The sequence below is a fragment of the Asterias rubens genome, chromosome 3 (genome assembly GCF_902459465.1).
Source record: "Asterias rubens chromosome 3, eAstRub1.3, whole genome shotgun sequence".
NCBI lineage: Eukaryota > Metazoa > Echinodermata > Asteroidea > Forcipulatida > Asteriidae > Asterias > Asterias rubens.
The window spans coordinates 9,561,036-9,572,964 of record NC_047064.1 but is presented as its reverse complement, the minus strand read 5'-3'; positions in this window follow the sequence as shown (position 1 = coordinate 9,572,964).

Genomic DNA, 11,929 nt, shown 5'->3' with positions numbered 1-11,929 from the left:
TTTTACAATATTTATGACATTGAATGCATTGTTCTTGCATTGTCACACAATAATTTTATAGCCGGTTTGTTCACAAGTATTTGCCTTGTGAAATGGAGCGGTAAATACTTCACTTCACGATAACACTCCGCAAGGGTGCACTTATGCAACCAATGTTTGTAGTTTAGTGATGCTGAATTATATTCAAGATGTTTTAGCTTGAACGTTAAATCGTTACAAAGTTTGAGCATTCGTTGCTTATCTCGGTTGTGGCGCTTCCTTCTTAAAACAATTCTAAGATTTCGCTATAAGCAGTTTGAAATTGGTGACACGTTTAAGAATTCCATGTTGTTGTTATTGAAAATTTTTGTTTTGACTTCAGGAAAGTTCTGGTCCAGGGGACCTCCAAATGTAATTCAGAGGTCTCGAAATCGAATTCGTGGAAAATTACCTATTTCTCGAAAACTACGTTACTTCACGAGGGAGCAGTTTCTCACAATGTGTTATACTATCTACATCTCTACATTGCCTGTTACCAAGTAATGTTTTATGCTGACAATTACTGTGAGTAATTACCAGTAGTGTCCACTGCCTTTAAGAACTTTTTTTGTCAGATAAAAAACATCTTTCTGAAAACTGCTCGTTCTCATGAGTGTCCAGGGCCCAAATTCATAGAGCTGCTAAGCACAGAAAAATTGCTAAGCATGAAAGTTCTTCCCTAATAAAAACATGATTACCAGCCAAATTTCCATTTGTTACATAGTGCTTGTTACTGGTATTCAGCTTTTGTTTGCTTATCCTGAAAATCACATGGAAATTGGTTGGTAAACCATGCTAAGCAAATTTTGTGTGCTTAGTAGCTCTATGAAATTGGGCCCAGGTGGTTTCAAAGCATTTAGATTGTACTATGGTACATAGAGAAGGGACCACTTCGCGCCAAGCCCACAATTTAATCGGTGTGTTTTATATTGATGCACTGTTTTATAGGCCAACATTATTTTGTTAACCTTTGCATTACAACACACAACAACAATGTGTTGATGATCCGATGTGGATTCGTGTGTCTCACAACCGAAGGACATGTTTTCGTGCTGTAAAATTTGGGAACCTGTATCGACCACCATAATGGAGTTTCGTTTGACAAAAACACTTACATTCTTCTGTGACGTTAACTGTACACTTGTATGCATCCCCTGATTGTTCATAAATATGCCCAATTCGGTATTTCACCATACCTACTGACAAAAGATCGCACAAGCTCCGCAAGGAACAGCTGTAGCTCGCCTATTGTTGTAGCAAGTGTACGCTTGGGTACTATATCGGCCAGCACATAGTTTGTTATATAATACAATTGTATATGAACGGTCAATGTCTGCACTGCGCCTCTTGTCTGCACTGATCTATTGGAATGTTAAATGAGTTGCCGCAATGATCTTTGCTGCTCTGACCACACCCTCGAATGCACATATGCCTTTAGATATTGGCGAACGCCATTACAAGCCTACTACGCCATGTCTTCATAGTATCAACACATTCGCATCATAGACTTTTCCGACTGAAGAGGGACGCTGTGCATCGGATACATGTTTAGTTTTAAACAGTTTAAGGGCTCGCATTTCTGTTTATCCCTGCATTAAGAGAGATAACCATGTTTGAAATATGCATACAGAAAGCTGGATTGTTCCGAACACGGCAAAATTTTGTTTGAGCCAACAAATCTGACGCTGATTTGGTAGCAGGACGCAATAGAAACACGACTGATTGGTGGTGATCACGGAGTTGGGGAATACATGCACATAGTCTCACATATCTGCAGAGCAGCAAAACACCGTCAATACCGAAGAGGAAGAGGTGTTGAACGACATAGAACGCCAGAAATGCCAGATACGAGATTCCCGGTATCATAGGTATGACCCTACATCATGTTCCCGATCGCAACCTTTACAAGGTAGGTCTACACACGCTATTTTGTATCCACTTTATCAGTTGCGTCATTGAGCAGGCACGCCTATAATTGTATTGTACTGTCTACATAAGTAATAAGGATAATTTTCCGTATAATGCCACCACCTTTTCACTCATTAAAAAATGGATGTTCAATTGAGTTATACTTGGATACTATATTATTCCATGTCTGATGAAAAAGTGTTGGCGCCATACGTAAACATCCCCTCTCTCCAATCAAAATTACAAAAGAAGTTCTTTAAAAAAAATCCGATTTGACATGCAGGACATTTCAAAGGGTCAGCCAACATAAATACACGAACAATTTAAACAAATGATGTTTAAAGGCACACCATAATCACTAAATACTTTCTTGAAAAAGATCGTTTTGATATGAGATTTGAATGAATTTAATAGTGAGTGTAATAATAGACCGATTACGCTGCCAATGTGACCACGTAACCTAGCTAGAATGGGTATATAAAACAAGGTTACACAGTAAAGACATGTGAAGACTCGTACCGATGAACCATAATCGGCTGTAGTTTCGATAAATAACATTTCTAACTTTAACAAAGCCCTTTTTATAAAGTTGAATGTTGTACTGATTTAAATCACACCTTATACTGTTTGTCAGTATTGTACTACACAAAGGGTTTCTTTTGAGAGTATGGTTAGACTACGTAAATTACTATGGTTTGAGCGAGCTCACGCGCCGTGAATTTTTCGCTCGTGCACGGCGTGAACTCGGGCTGTGCCATGGGAGACCAAAGAGCGCAATCGGTCTTTTTACTAATGTTTTAAGGTGGCAAACTATTGCTTAAACAGGGTGCAGCTAAATAACTGAACAACTGCCTATGATTCTGTTCACTTGAGATTGTGATGACTTTCAATAATGACAGTAGTTAATCCTTTTGAAGGCGCTATTTTGGTAGTTACTCAAAATAATTATTAGCATACAAACTTACTTGGTAACGAGCAATGGAAAGCTTTTGATAGAGTTACACTTTGTGAGAAACAACTCCCTTTGAAGAAACGTAGTTTTTTGAGAAGGAAATTAGTTTACTAAGTTATTTGAATTGAATGCGAGACCTCAGCTGAAGTCTCGAATTCAAGCATTTAAAAGCTTTGTGTAACAAGGTTTTTTTTTTATTCCATCATTATCTCGCAACTTCGACGACCAATGTGTTCAAAATTTCAAAGGTTTATTATTTGATGCAGTACAGCAAGTAAGAAGGCTGGCCTTTGACAATTACCAAAGTTGTCTAGTGGCTTTAAATAAATGGGAGCAGCATGTAAACATAACAAAAAAACATGTTTTAAGACTGGGTTGCTGTAAAAATCAAAGATATTTTTAAAATGTTGGCAGACTTCAAAAAATGGATTTTGGTAAAACTCTATGTGTGAGTAGATATGGGTACACAAAACACAAACATCGACAAAAAAAGTTATATCAGACATTGGTTGTCATGGTTACAGCCAAAATAAGATTTTCCAAGTTTTTACCATTTTTAAGTGTTGAAATATAGGTGAATTGAAAGCACTGGTGCGTCTTAAGGGGAAAACGTTGAAGTTTTTCTTTCACACATTGCACAACCATGTTTACTCTTTCGGAAAATGTTTTTAAAAATTAAGTTTGCGATTAACTTTGGATCAAACCACAATTAGGGGTGTTTTTGTCATATTTTTTTAATAGCGAAAAATAGGGGTATTGAATTGGGCTTTAAGTCCGAAAGTGGCTCTTTTTGGATTAATACACTTTTATAGTTGGAAGATAAGGTACCGACCTACATAAAAAAGCAATAAAATGTTTTGGTATTTTAAGTGTGCGAACACAGTTTTGCCGGAAAGTTAGCACTAACTTTGGCAGGGGAAAAACACAATAAATGCCAAACATTATACATTGTTATTAGGTAAAATATCATTTTCTTTTGAGATTTTTTTTTTTTTAAATACCTTATGGGTGTAGGGGCTTTCAGGTGCACTCAAACAAAATAAACTTTGGAAATCACTACATAGCCAGTTGCCACGGTAACAGCTCACTTTGTGTTTTGGCAATTTTTTGCCGATTTTGGGGTATAAAATACTGTTTTCTAGCATATTTGCAACTCCACCCAGCCAATGCATTTTTTTTTTCATCAAACCTTTCACATCAATACAACGAGTCGTCCTTTGCTTTTCTTGAGACAAAAGTTATTACTCTAACGTATAAAATAATACTTAATTTTTGTAATTTTTCCATCAATCCAGCACCTCTCATAAGCACCAACATTGATCATGAATATTTGTATTGACCTAAGTTTTGGATTTTATACCCCCCCCCCTGCCCAGCCCCCAAGCATATCAAATTGTGTTGACAATGCATTACAAAGCGCTGTGAACAGCGTCTCCTTTGTTGAAAGTCACTTTTTTAAATTACCATTGCACGTCACTAATAGTTGGAAAGTTTGTAGTGTCTTCAGTCTCCTTCAGGGAATATTTCCCTTTCGGTTGTGATTGGGCGATTATTTGTGTTTTCATGTCTGGTAGGGAGCACAAAATGGGCAACTGTATCATGTAGTGACACGGTCTTAAACATGGTAATATTTGCAAAAACAAGAACAAAATATTTCTCTAAAATGGCATTTCTTACGCGCTGAACGATGATGTTGATTGAAAAATTGAAAAAAAAGGGATAAAATATAAAAATATAACTCTCAGTTGTATACAGTTTATAGTTTGAAGACTCACCCCAAGCTTATTCGGCTGGTAATAGTGTTATCCGGCTATGTTCCATTTAGGGAACTTGGAAATTAATTGATTTACGTAACCATTAATTGTACAGTCACTGGCTATGTGATGCTTCTGCGCATCGTTAAGGACGTGTTAAACATTTTTGACGTTCAAACGAAGAGCTGTGAACGTCCGTTTGTCAAGAAAATTGAACATTTTGTTGAAGATTGTAATGTAGCTGCTATATAATAGTAAATGACCACAAACGTGCAACAGAATGTCTTTGTGATGCATGTTTATACAATTGAGAGTTATATTTTTATACTTGTAAGTTGCTTTGCTATATTGTGTGCCTGTTTTTTTCAATCAACATAATTGTTCAGCACGTAAAAAGTAATTAAAGGGAATGTACACGTTTTGGTAATTGTCAAAGACCAGTCTTCTCACTTGGTGTATCCCAACTTAAGCAAAAAATTACAAGCCTGTGCAAATTTGAGCTTAATTGGTCGAGTTGCGAGAAAATGATGAAAGAAAAAACACCCTCTGTTGGACAAATTTGTGCGCTTTCAGATAGGAATAAAAGACAATCTTATTTTAGTGAGAAATTACTTCTTTCTCAAAATCAATGCTACTTCAGAGGGAGCCGTTTTTCACAATGTTTTATACTATCGACAGCTCTCCAATGTTCGTTTACCAAGTCAATTTTTAAGTTAACATTTGTTTTGAGTAATTACCAAACATGAACCTTCCCTTTAAAGAGCATTATTTTTTTATGATTATGAAATTTGCAAAATACATTTTTTCAAAAAAGCATGACGTTTCTGGCAACACTGCTCCACAGTTCATAAAATACAAAAACTTTCTTTCTTAATTCTGTGACAGTCAGTGCGCACCGTAGAATATGGACTCCGTTTGTCTCAATCGTGCTCGAAACAGTCGGGGGCACCCTAAGTGTAAAGCTTATCAACAGAAAGTGTAAAACTTTAACCACATTTCAGACAAAGATTCACATGCATTGGTCTCGAAAATCCGGTAAAATGGGTTTGTTTTACGAGGAAAATGTTCAAGAAACTTACCACTCCATAGACCTTTTCGCAAATACCGGGGCGCGCGCGTAAAGCTTGGAATTAGGTGCATTGTGGTCTAGCTGGTATCCAAATTTGATCCATATATATCCCACAATGCACCTCATTCAACAGTCTGTGCTTGCGCATTGGTATTTGCGATAAGGTCTATGCTTGACCAAACACTGCCCTCTTGCTGGGACCTGTAGCCAATTTTGCTCATCGTCTCCGAGTTCTCGCGCTGTCACGCGAAATCTCGAAGGGTCCGAGTGCGCCGCGCGACTGCAAATGAAACCTGGAAAATGCTAAACATCTCGCACTCTGAGTTATGTTGTCATTAGATGCTTTATAATATTTTCTCCTGATGTTTTGTCAGTCTTCATCATTGTTTTACTATTTAACAACTTTAAATCTACACAATTGCCAAAAAGCATAAAGCTTCTGGCTCCCCAATTCAACAAATACCAAAACATTTTTTGAAATTCCTACAGACCAGTATCTTATCTTTCAAGCCTGGTAGCAAAACTGTCCTAAATATGCCTCTTTCGGACTTCTGACAAAATTAGCAACCCCCTCTATTTCCCAAATCGACCTTTGTTCAAAACACCCCTTTTCGAAATAATGAATTGTTCCATTCACAATTAACTGTACCTGGTCAGGTGCATTTTTGGAAAGACCAAGGATGTATATTTACCATATTCAGCTGAGAGGCAGGTCATATTTTTGGTCTTCACACAGTGAAGCTCTCAACTTTGGGTAGTTTTTATATAGAAAAAGAGCCAAATTACGTAAAATATGGCAATTTTCAAAGTGCCAATTCAAAAACTATGCTTTCTTTTTACACTTTGGTTGAAGGAATTAACATGTGCAAAGAGAGAACACAAGATCCTCTACAAAAATCATATTTTTTTGTAATACAATTTGAAAATAAACACTTTTTTTTCCTCAAAAAAAGCACGTAGTTTGTGGCAGCACTGCTCCCAAGTACAACAAATACCAAAACTTTTGTTTTGAATTTCTTACAGACCAGTACCTTATCTTTCCCGCCTAGAAGCAAAACTTTCCTAAATATGCTCCTTTGGGACTTCTTACAATTAGCAACCCCCTATATTTCCCAAAATGATTTTTCCTCAAAACAACCATTTTTGAAATAATGGAATCTTCAATTCACAATTAACTGTACTTTTGTCAAATGCATTTTTGGAAAGATTATGGATGGATATTTACCATATCCAGCTGAGAGGTAGGTCCACTGTTTGCTTTTCACACAGTGAAGCCCTCAACTTTCGGTAATGTTTACTCATGAAAAGAGCTAAATTAGGTGAATAATTTTTAACTTTCTACTTTTGACCGTTGCCATGGCAACGAAGGTGTAAATGCAAAAATTATGCTTTATTTTGACACTTTTGTTGATGGCCTTCACTTGTGCAAAGTTTAAAGGAAATCCTTTTTTGAAAGTCTTCCACCACTTCTTTGATTTTTACAGCAACCCAGTCTTAAATGTTTAAATCAATCCTAATTTTTTATAAATTAACGATGCATTGGTGTTGAAAAAAAAAAGGGTGAAAGAGTGGTGACATTTTTTAATGTCCGTTTTCGGGAGGGGGGGTTACGGTGTACACATACAAATCTGCCAAAAAAGTACAACGGGTCAATTTGCCCCAAATCATTGCTCAATTTAAACAAATTTAGCACCATTGGATGGACAATTTCAAGGCAGACGACACTATTGACAACTACTCAAAATAATGTTAACAGAAAGCATGAAACTGGGATCGAAACAACCCGTTGCATATTTTTTTTTTCTTTCCGACAGCTCTGTGCAGAAAACTGACGCCATGGATGTTGTCACATAAGTACACACCTAACATCATAGAGTGTTAAATCAAAGCTGTTGAAATCGTTTCTGAGCAACCCCGCCTACTTGAGCTTTTTTTCTATCAAGAAGTGTGCAAGTCGCCCTAAACCTTTAACAAATGGACGCAGGAACATGCCAGGATGACTAAGGTACAAACTGCATCTCCCTAGCATTTTTTGTTCCAGAGTTATTCCAGAGCGTTGCTGAAAGTTTTTAATTGTCCGGGCCTATTTTTTGAATGACCCCCTTATTGTTGGTTGGAATCCTGACTGCGCCGTGTCTTTGTATACGTTGTATACACGCACAGTGTACGTCAATTTCGAATGGGGCCTGCTCGCGCCGTCGCATCTGGCCCCGCCTTAAAAATCGTCAGAGCATTAAGTTTTGTACCAGAGGAAAGCCCTTGAACATGGCAATCCTGTGGTGGTAAAATTTTGAAGATTGAGCATGATACTGGGATCGAAACTACCCGTTGTACATTTTGTTTTTCTCTCCGACAGCTCTGTGCACAAAACTCCCATAGTGGAGGTTGTTGAAATCGTTTCTGAGCAACCCCGCCTACTTGAGCTTTTTTCTATCAAGAAAGGTGCAAGTCGCCCTAAACCTTTAAAAAATGGATGCAGGAACATGCCAGGATGACTAAGGTACAAACTGCATCTCCCTAGCATTTTTTGTTTCAGAGTTATTCCAGAGCGTTGCTGAAAGTTTTTAATTGTCCGGGCCTATTTTTTGAATGACCCCTTTATTGTTGGTTGGAATCCTGACTGCGCCGTGTCTTTGTATCATTGTATACACGCACAGTCTACGTCAATTTCTAATGGGTGCCTGCTCGCACAGTCGCATCTGGCCCCGCCTTAAACATCGTCAGAGCATTAAGTTTTGTACGAAAGGAAAGCCCTTGAACATGGCAATCCTGTGGTGCTAAAATTTTGAAGATTGACCATGATACTGGGATCGAAATTACCCGTTGCACATTTTGTTTTTCTCTTCGACAGCTCTGTGCACAAAACTCCCGTAGTGGAGGTTGTTGAAATTGTTTCTGAGCAACCCTGCCTACTTGAGCTTTTTTCTATTAAGAAGTGTGCAAGTCGTCCTAAACCTTTAAAAAATGGACGCAGGAACATGCCAGGATGACTAAGGTACAAACTGCATCTCCCTAGCACTTTTTGTTCCAGAGTTATTCCAGAGCGTTGCTGAAAGTTTTTAATTGTCCGGGCCTACTATTTGAATGACCCCTTTACTGTTGGTTGGAATCCTGACTGCGCCGTGTCTTTGTATACGTTGTATACACGCACAGTCTACGTCAATTTCTAATGGGTGCCTGCTCGCGCCGTCGCATCTGGCCCCGCCTTAAAATCGTCAGAGCGATGAGTTTTGTACGAGAGGAAAGCCCTTGAACATGGCAATCCTGTGGTGGTAAAATTTTGAAGGTTGAGCATGATACTGGGATCGAAATTACCCGTTGTACATTTTGTTTTTCTCTCCGACAGCTCTGTGCACAAAACTCCCATAGTGGAGGTTGTTGAAATCGTTTCTGAGCAACCCCGCCTACTTGAGCTTTTTCTATCAAGAAGTGTGCAAGTCGCCCTAAACCTTATAAAAATGGACGCAGGAACATGCCAGGATGACTAAGGTACAAACTGCATCTCCCTAGCATTTTTTGTTCCAGAGTTATTCCAGAGCGTTGCTTAAAGTTTTTAATTGTCCGGGCCTATTTTTTGAATGACCCCTTTATTGTTGGTTGGAATCCTGACTGCGCCGTGTCTTTGTATACGTTGTATACACGCACAGTCTACGTCAATTTCTAATGGGTGCCTGCTCGCGCCGTCGCATCTGGCCCCGCCTTAAAAATCGTCAGAGCATTAAGTTTTGTACGAGAGGAAAGCCCTTGAACATGGCAATCCTGTGGTGGTAAAATTTCGAAGATTGAGCATGATACTGGGATCGAAATTACCCGTTGTACATTTTGTTTTTCTCTCCGACAGCTCTGTGCACAAAACTCCCATAGTGGAGGTTGTTGAAATCGTTTCTGAGCAACCCCGCCTACTTGAGCTTTTTTCTATCAAGAAGTGTGCAAGTCGCCCTAAACCTTAAAAAATGGACGCAGGAACATGCCAGGATGACTAAGGTACAAACTGCATCTCCCTAGCATTTTTTGTTCCAGAGTTATTCCAGAGCGTTGCTGAAAGTTTTTAATTGTCCGGGCCTATTTTTGACTGACCCCTATATCGTTGGTTGGAATCCTGACTGCGCCGTGTCTTTGTATACGTTGTATACACGCACAGTCTACGTCAATTTCTAATGGGTGCCTGCTCGCGCCGTCGCATCTGGCCCCGCCTTAAAAATCGTCAGAGCATTAAGTTTTGTACGAGAGGAAAGCCCTTGAACATGGCAATCCTGTGGTGGTAAAATTTTGAAGATTGAGCATGATACTGGGATCGAAATTACCCGTTGTACATTTTGTTTTTCTCTCCGACAGCTCTGTGCACAAAACTCCCATAGTGGAGGTTGTTGAAATCGTTTCTGAGCAACCCCGCCTACTTGAGCTTTTTTCTATCAAGAAGTGTGCAAGTCGCCCTAAACCTTTAAAAAATGGACGCAGGAACATGCCAGGATGACTAAGGTACAAACTGCATCTTCCTAGCATTTTTTGTTCCAGAGTTATTCCAGAGCGTTGCTGAAAGTTTTTAATTGTCCGGGCCTATTTTTTGAATGACCCCTTTATTGTTGGTTGGAATCCTGACTGCGCCGTGTCTTTGTATACGTTGTATACACGCACAGTCTACGTCAATTTCTAATGGGTGCCTGCTCGCGCCGTCGCATCTGGCCCCGCCTTAAAAATCGTCAGAGCATTAAGTTTTGTACGAGAGGAAAGCCCTTGAACATGGCAATCCTGTGGTGGTAAAATTTTGAAGATTGAGCATGATACTGGGATCGAAATTACCCGTTGTACATTTTGTTTTTCTCTCCGACAGCTCTGTGCACAAAACTCCCATAGTGGAGGTTGTTGAAATCGTTTCTGAGCAACCCCGCCTACTTGAGCTTTTTCTATCAAGAAGTGTGCAAGTCGCCCTAAACCTTTAAAAAATGGACGCAGGAACATGCCAGGATGACTAAGGTACAAACTGCATCTCCCTAGCATTTTTTGTTCCAGAGTTATTCCAGAGCGTTGCTGAAAGTTTTTAATTGTCCGGGCCTATTTTTTGAATGACCCCTTTATTGTTGGTTGGAATCCTGACTGCGCCGTGTCTTTGTATACGTTGTATACACGCACAGTCTACGTCAATTTCTAATGGGTGCCTGCTCGCGCCGTCGCATCTGGCCCCGCCTTAAAAATCGTCAGAGCATTAAGTTTTGTACGAGAGGAAAGCCCTTGAACATGGCAATCCTGTGGTGGTAAAATTTTGAAGATTGAGCATGATACTGGGATCGAAATTACCCGTTGTACATTTTGTTTTTCTCTCCGACAGCTCTGTGCACAAAACTCCCATAGTGGAGGTTGTTGAAATCGTTTCTGAGCAACCCCGCCTACTTGAGCTTTTTTCTATCAAGAAGTGTGCAAGTCGCCCTAAACCTTTAAAAAATGGACGCAGGAACATGCCAGGATGACTAAGGTACAAACTGCATCTCCCTAGCATTTTTTGTTCCAGAGTTATTCCAGAGCGTTGCTGAAAGTTTTTAATTGTCCGGGCCTATTTTTTGAATGACCCCCTTATTGTTGGTTGGAATCCTGACTGCGCCGTGTCTTTGTATACGTTGTATACACGCACAGTCTACGTCAATTTCTAATGGGTGCCTGCTCGCGCCGTCGCATCTGGCCCCGCCTTAAAAATCGTCAGAGCATTAAGTTTTGTACGAGAGGAAAGCCCTTGAACATGGCAATCCTGTGGTGGTAAAATTTTGAAGATTGAGCATGATACTGGGATCGAAATTACCCGTTGTACATTTTGTTTTTCTCTCCGACAGCTCTGTGCACAAAACTCCCATAGTGGAGGTTGTTGAAATCGTTTCTGAGCAACCCCGCCTACTTGAGCTTTTTTCTATCAAGAAGTGTGCAAGTCGCCCTAAACCTTTAAAAAATGGACGCAGGAACATGCCAGGATGACTAAGGTACAAACTGCATCTCCCTAGCATTTTTTGTTCGAGAGTTATTTCAGAGCGTTGCTGAAAGTTTTTAATTGTCCGGGCCTATTTTTTGAATGACCCCTTTATTGTTGGTTGGAATCCTGACTGCGCCGTGTCTTTGTATACGTTGTATACACGCACAGTCTACGTCAATTTCTAATGGGTGCCTGCTCGCGCCGTCGCATCTGGCCCCGCCTTAAAAATCGTCAGAGCATTAAGTTTTGTACGAGAGGAAAGCCCTTGAACA